Below are 6,329 nucleotides of genomic sequence, written 5' to 3'. Positions count from 1 at the left end.
ACCCCAGGGTTGGGGTGGTAAGAGTGGAGGGGGACGCAGGCCCACCCAACTCCACTGTGTCCCAGCCCAGAGCCCTAGCAAGCAGTGGCAGGGTATTCCGCCTGACTCAGCGGGGCTCCAGCCGAAACTCGCTGGCTCGGCCACAGGCCATAACACAGCCAGACTATTGTCTGGCTTCCTTGGCTCCTTCCTTCTCCCCTTTCCCTGGAATACCTGGCTCTGAGAGTCACTCTCGGTCTCCTCTGGGTACTCAGCTAGGGGTAGGCTCCACGGCCCCTCAACATCGTTAACCGGTGGCAGGTCTGGCAACTCCTCAAGGTCATCAGCAAATGGCAGCTCCTCTAAATTGCAGGGTCCAGGTATTTCTTTGGGTTCGCTGGGGGTAGGTAACTGGAAATTCCTCCAGGTCAGAGGGCCCAAGTAGCTCCTCTGGTTCGCAGGGGTTAGGTAGCATTAACAGGTCCTCCAGGTCGCAGGGTTCGGGGAGTTCTGGCCGCTCCTTGGGACTCCAGGTGGTAGGTAGTCCCAGCAGCTTCTCCTTCAGATAGCAGTCAGGATCAGGGCCCAGCACCCAGGCCAGGACATCCTTTTCCTCCGGCTGCTTACTCTCAACTGAACTGGAGAGGCAGGGCCCGCCCTTTATACTTCACCTTCCTGTCCCGCCCCTCTGCTTCTGGACAGGTGGGTGTGGATCTTCCAGGTTTCACCTCCCAGAGGGGGTTTGACTCTCCCTTGCTGTCAATCTCCGAGGGAGGCCACACTTCCTGCCTACATTCCCGAAGTGTAATTCAGTTGTTGTGTCTTATGAAGCTGTCAGAATTTCAACCCCCAGACTTGTTTCATAGACTTTCTCCTTAATAACTAACCTGCCGTGACCCTCTGTCTCTATTCCTGCTCCCTGAGTAGGAAGAGGTGATTCTAACTGAAAGCTAGTGTTCATCTGTCCATTTGCTGTTTTGTCATCTTAGGAAGTTGTGAGCTGAACTCCATATCAGAACTTAGTGTTTCATCATGTATGATCACAAGTGGGTGCTGTCATTCACATCAGACATTTACCTGAAGTCCTTCCTTTCTCAGTGGAAGTTAAGATCTGCTCAACAGGAGATAAAGCTAGTACCCTAGATCATTAAAATCAGTTCTAACAGTGACTTGCATCCAAACCTTAAAACAATTATCTGAATATTTTAATGCCAGACGTATCTCTGCCACTGGTATCCCATCTAAAGAATATAGTGGTAAGAAAGCAGGCACCTAGTCTACACCAATATTTCTACTGTTGCTTCATGATATACTCATGTAAACAAGGGCCAAATGACTGAGTTACTAGCCTTCAGACTATGGTCCTTCATCTATAGGGCCCTACCATATTCATGGCTGTGAAAAACATGTCACAGACCATGAAATCAGATCTCCCCCATGAAATTGGGTCTCCCCTGTGAAATCTGGCTAGTGTAGGGGAGGTGCACGGCTGGGAGCTCCTATCATGCGCTGGGCTCCACCTGCTCATCCTGGCTAGGCTGGTGGGGGGATGGGACTTCCTTTTCCCCTGTGGGGGCTGCTCCCAGGTCTGGGTCAGACCCACCTCCGGGAACCTCCCCTAGCTGCAGGAAACACTGCGGCTGCTATCTGAGAGCCCAGCTCTAAAGGCAACACCACTGCCAGCAGCAGTGCAGAAGTGAGGGTGGCATGGAATGGTATTGCTATCCTTTCCTCTGCACTGCTACTGGCAGGGGTGCAGAAGTAAGGATGGCAATACCATACATACCATGTCACCCTTACCTGAACCAGTTTTAAACATGGTTTAAAAACTCTACTTAGCCCTATGGCCTAAATATTAATAAGCAACTAAGCACCTTTTAGAAAAAAAGGTTACCTCAGGTTCTGGTAACATAGTCTAAACTATGTAAATAGAGGTTTACTGCAGTAGCCTGATTCTAGGATGAGAATCCTTGTAGCTTCTCCACTTTGGTGTTGCAAACTTTACACATGATGGTATGTAAACATCTTCTAGATAGCTGCTCTCTGATAGCTCAAAAGCTGGAGTTTTCACCCTTCATTTTTGGTAATTCGCTCTTTTTAACTTGACCTTTCCCTGACTGTTTACGATACTTCCTTGCTGACTAACACTTAGGGCAGCTCCTCACCCAGACCCAGAAATAACAAGGGTGAGTTAAAATAATCACCAAAACAACAAGTGAGTTTTTAACTCACCCTTCTTGCAAATTCAGTATTGAGAACATTTATTCTGGAATCGAAGTGACTAAAGTTTATTTATTACTGAGTTTTAGCTATAGCTAAATTGACTTTAATCACTTCTATTCCAAAGCAAGTATCTCCCACCCCAACATACCAAAATCACTAAAGTGGTTTAGATAATCAATTTGGTTTAATTGGTACAAATTTGTGTGTAGTCTACCTCTTATTTACAATGAGGGTGAATTTTACTTTGTTTCAATGGAATACTTATTGTCTACTTGAAATACATTAACTGAATGGACTTCCACTGAGGTTGGTTTATTCTAGTTTTGTGATTGAAAGGTTATGAAAGGATGTCTGAGCACAAGCTGGCCGCCCTTTGATCCTCCCTATACTTCTGGGATACAATTTCACATTTAAGATCATTTCCTTCTATCTCAAAGGCATAGAGCTATTTACAAATATTAACTACAATCACACTGACCTATCTCTCTGGTTCCAGTCATCTGTTTAATACAGAGTAGAAGGTCAGATCTACATTAAAAGTGCATGAAATAATTTATTTCACTATACTTACCCCTGCAGAGCTTAACAAAAAGCAGGCAGATGTGTAGCTCATGAATGCAGCTCCTCAGCACTCCATTGTGTGGTTGCATTAACAGGGGCCTTTGTAACCTTCAAGGAAAAATTCCCTCACTCCAAGAGAACAAAACTGTCGGCAGATCACAAAACCCCTGTGAATATCAAGTACAACACCCTTCTCCCCATATTTAATGTCTTTTTTTTTAATTAAATACTGAGATGTTATACAATTTAAAGACAGTGTCTGTATGCAATAGGTAAAGTAATTTTTATCTCCATTCACTAGGATAGAGATTTAATAAGGACAGATGGAAATTGACTGTTTAGAGACACCAAATTTAATATTAGGGGTCAGTAAGGATTAATGAGTCAGCTATGGATCAGAAAACATGAGTCAACATGCATTAACACCAAAAAAAAAAAATCTATTTGCTGTAGAGTGGAACACAGTTCATTCTAAAATCATTAGTGAATTACATTAAAAGATGGCTATGCATAAGGCTCTTGTATTCTGTTGGCAATTTATTTTCCAAGTGACTCCATTCTCATATTTCAAATCATCCTATAAAACTCACTTGTTTTGGCTACTAACTTTGTTTCCACCACTAACTTTTTCTTCAGCTAATATCATCTAGGTGTGTTCTTGTGCTTGACCTTTTGCACTCTAAACAAAACTCCCCAAACAAATCCTGAAGCAAGAAAATAAAAAAAAATAAAAAAAATTATCATTACTCTTCCCTGTTGAATTCTGCTCCCCATCTTTGTCTATTTTCACTATGTTTTGACCAGAGCTAGCCAGAAAACCAGAATTCCGTTTAGTAAGAAACCAAGGTTTTAAACATTTGCTTTCATTCTGTATCAGGAGACATAGACTTTTTGAATTTTTTCTCTACCATACACCCTGCCCAACCCCCACCCCCAAACAACCCATCACACTCTCTTATTTCACACGCACACCATACCCCCCACACAGAGAATAGCCCTGTGGTTAAGATACTTACCTAGAATGTTGAAAACCTAGGTTCAAGTGACTGCTCTACCTGATGTGAGGTGGTAAACCACAAAATGAATAGGCAGGTTAGTGCCCTAACCATCAGGCTATGCAACTCAGTCTCTCTCTAGCCCGTTCTGGGAATGGTCTCTCGTTTTGACCAGAAATTCTGTTCTGGACCTGAGATATCTTCCCAATGAAATTTGTGCCAAAACCAAAATATTTCCATGAAAAGTTCTGGTTTTGACAAATTAGTGTTTTCCGATGAAAAATGCCCAACCAGATTTTGTTTTCAGGAAATTAAATGATAAACTTCTCAGGCTAGGAAGCTGTTCTCTCCAGTGCCATGTAGACCTATTAGTTATAACAGTGCATATAGTTTCCCTGTATGTGCGCGCGCACATACACACACGAAGGGTTGTAATCTTAGAACTTTGCCCTTGGTTCTTTTGTAATTAAATCCAGATATTACCCAGAACATTAGAAGTCTAAACTCCTACACCAAGAACTAAAGTTCTCTTAATTACTGTGCAGAAATTAAAGAGAAAAAGGTAATTAAACCATGGGCAATTAGCAACATGTATCAGAAACAAAAAGTAATTCAAGTACACAATATAGACTGAATGGCAATGCCAAACTGCAGGGTATCTTTTATAATAAATAACTAATTAGTAGGTACTTTGTTTACACCACGCTGTGTCATATCATTCCAAGAAATATTGATTAAAAAAACCTAGCCAAGCTGCTTACACTGATCATACTGGCACAGCAGCAGTGCCTGCTGCTAGCCAGTTGGCTGATGCTTATGAGTGTGGCTAAGCACATGAGCAGCAGCTATATGAATTTTCTGCTTGTAGAAACACTGCCCCTAGAAAGCTAGCTGAATTAATAATCATTTTGAGGTTTTCTCCTCAAAGTCAAGATGCAGCTGCTGCTCTCTGATTTGGCATTTTTCTCCCCAGAGGCAAGATCATTTTAGGCGTAAGTAGCACTACCTTTGCGATTTACATTCAGAAATGCTCCCTTCTCCGTTCATGTGGATTACACAATTTGTGACTAGATTTTTTTAAATGAAAAACCCAGAATGCATCACCATGGCTGGGGGATGGAGGCATACACACAGCAATGAGGGCAAGGAAGGTGCCTACCTCACTCCTTAGTGTTCCAGCTTCCCTCATTAAGCATGCAAGATCCTCCCCTTCCTCTACCAGCATGTCCCTCTCTATTGTTCAACCCCTTCCTCAAAGGCCCTTGAAACCAGCAACTGTAGCTCAGGGCCTCAATGCTGCTAAAGTAACTCCTGCTGCCACTGTGACTCTTCCTTCACCATCTGTTACTGCTAGGCCCAACTGTCCCTATGTTGAGAGGGTGCTGTTTTTCTCTACTTCCTTAATGAAGATGCAGTGTATTATGAGGCGCCCCAAACTGCATCCCATAATTTATCGCCTGGGAGCAAGTCTGAATTGAGTTGTACAGCAGAGCAGGAACAGGATCACAGAAGGAACTGCGACAAAAGGGGAAGAAAGTGTCTTCAGCTTGCCCTCTGTGCACTATGGCTGGACCCTTTTCCCTGCCAAGTGCTGCTCAGGCTCTGTGCACACAGTCGTGCTCAAGGCTGCTGTTTCCTCTACAAGGAGCTAAGAGAAATCCTGCTTCAAGAGCCCCCTAAAATGTGAACAGATCTACATAGCATGAGAGAAATGCAGGAAGGAATTTGCAACAGCTGCAGTGCCCCCCTAAGTTACTTGATATGGGGGGAGAGGGACAGACTGACCCTGTGCACCTCCAGAGGCAGAAGGGAGGGTGAGAGGTCCACAGCGTCACTGGTTTCTCCCTTTCCCAGTGACAAAGGCTGCTAAGTTTACCTTGACCTGGGATGGGACAAATCTGCCTTGGGATCTGACAAAGGCAGGGTCAGAAGCCACAGATGGGTCTTCCTTGCTGCTGGCGAATGCCTACCCTCACTTTGCCTCTGATACTGGGCCCAAGGATGGTGGGCGGAATGTGATAGTCAAAGAGAAAAAAACAAGGGACAAAACAAGTACTGCTGAGTAGATGGGCTGTTTCCACAAAGGCCTTTGGCGTTGACCAAAAAGCAATCCAAACAATGATAAAGGGAAAGGAAAAGAAAACAGAGAGAGAGAAAAGAGCTATAAAAAAGGCTAAAAATAGACAGCAGAAATTCTTTCCCTTCTGCTCCAATCAGGAACCACTGTGGCCTACCAGTCAGAAGCTTTTTTTCTGTCTGCATCTGCTAGCAAGAGGCATTCTATAGTGTTTTCTCTAAGCATATGTGGACTCCCCTTTGAGGGATTCTCTCAAATATCTAAATTGTTTTCAAGTGCCTTCACTTTTGTGTAAAAGAAATGATGTTATGATTGTGAAAAAGGTCTTCATAACATGGAGTGAAACTGTTGAAGATGTCTACCTGAGTTTCCAGAGAGTCTGAAACAATAGCTAATGGACATATCCTATTCTTGTATGGCGATAGCATTTTTCTACTTCCAACAAGCCCACAATGTCAGAGATGAAGCTGAAAATAAAACAAGGGAAGCTGAAA

This window comes from Emydura macquarii, unplaced genomic scaffold, assembly GCF_026122565.2.
Source record: "Emydura macquarii macquarii isolate MOO-44397 ecotype Brisbane River unplaced genomic scaffold, CSIRO-AGI_Emac_v2 contig_1768, whole genome shotgun sequence".
Taxonomy (NCBI): Eukaryota; Metazoa; Chordata; order Testudines; family Chelidae; genus Emydura; species Emydura macquarii.
This window is presented reverse-complemented; position numbering follows the sequence as displayed.